Source organism: Trichechus manatus, unplaced genomic scaffold (assembly GCF_000243295.1).
Source record: "Trichechus manatus latirostris isolate Lorelei unplaced genomic scaffold, TriManLat1.0 scaffold00021, whole genome shotgun sequence".
Lineage (NCBI taxonomy): Eukaryota > Metazoa > Chordata > Mammalia > Sirenia > Trichechidae > Trichechus > Trichechus manatus.
The window spans coordinates 124,885-126,149 of NW_004443957.1; positions in this window are offsets into that span (position 1 = coordinate 124,885).

The window sequence follows — 1,265 nt, forward strand, 5'->3', positions numbered from 1 at the left end:
CCGTTATTATAAATGGTATTGTTTTCCTGATTTCCTTTTCATCGTTCTCTTTATTGGTGTATAGGAATCCAACTGATTTTTGTATGTTTCTCTTGTATCCTGCTACTCTGCTGAATCTTTCTATTAGTTCCAGTAGTTTTCTTGTGGATTCTTTAGGGTTTTCCTATGTATAGTATCATATCATCCACAAACAGGGACAGTTTAACTTCTTCATTACCAATTTGGATGCCCTTTATTTCTCTTTCTTGCCTTATTGCTCTGGCTAGAACTTCCAGCACAATGTTAAATAGGAATGTTGATAAAGGGCATCCTTGTCTTGTTCCTGTTTTCAAGGGGAATGTTTGGAGCCACTCTCCATCAAGCATGATATTGGCTGTTGGTTTTGCATAGATGCCGTTTATTATGTTGGGAAATTTCCCTTCTATACCTATTTTATTGAGTGTTTTTATCAGGAATGGCTGTTGGACTTTGTCAAATGCCTTTTCTGTGTCAGTTCAGATGATCAGGTGATTCTTTTCCTTCCTTTTATTTATGTGGTGGATTATGTTGATTGATTTTCTGATGTTGAACCATCCTTGCATTCCTGGTATGAATCCTACTTGGTCGTGGTGTATTATTTTTTTGAAATAATGGTGAATTCTATTGGCTAGAATTTTGTTCAGAATTTTTGCGTCTATATTCATGAGAGATATTGGTCTGTAATTTTCTTTTTTGTGACGTCTTTGCCTAGTTTTGGTATCAGTCTTATGCTGGCTTCATAGAATGAATTTGGGAGTGTTTCTTCCTCTTCTATGCTCTGAAATAGCTTGAGTAGTACTGGAACAAGCTGTTTTGTAAATGTTTTGTAGAATTCTCCAGTGAAGCCATCTAGGCCAGGGCTTTTTTGGTTGGGAGTTTTTTTTTATTACCTTTTAAATCTCTTCTCTTGTTATGGGTCTGTTCAGATTTTCAACATCATTTTGTTGTAGTATGGGTAGGCTGTGTGTTTCTGGAAATTCATCCATTTATTCTAGGTTTTCAAATTTTTTGGAGTATAGTTTTTCATAATATTCTGTTATAATCCTTTTTATTTCACTTGTGTCTGTTGTAATGTCCCCCATTTCGTTTATTATTTGGGTTATTTGTGTCCTCTCCTGTTTTTCTTTTGTCAGTCTGGCCAGTGGTTTGTCAATATTGTTGATTCTTTCAAAGAACCAACTTTTGGTTTTGTTGATTCTTTCTATTGTTTTTCTGTTCTCTATTTCATTTATTTCTGCTCTGATCTT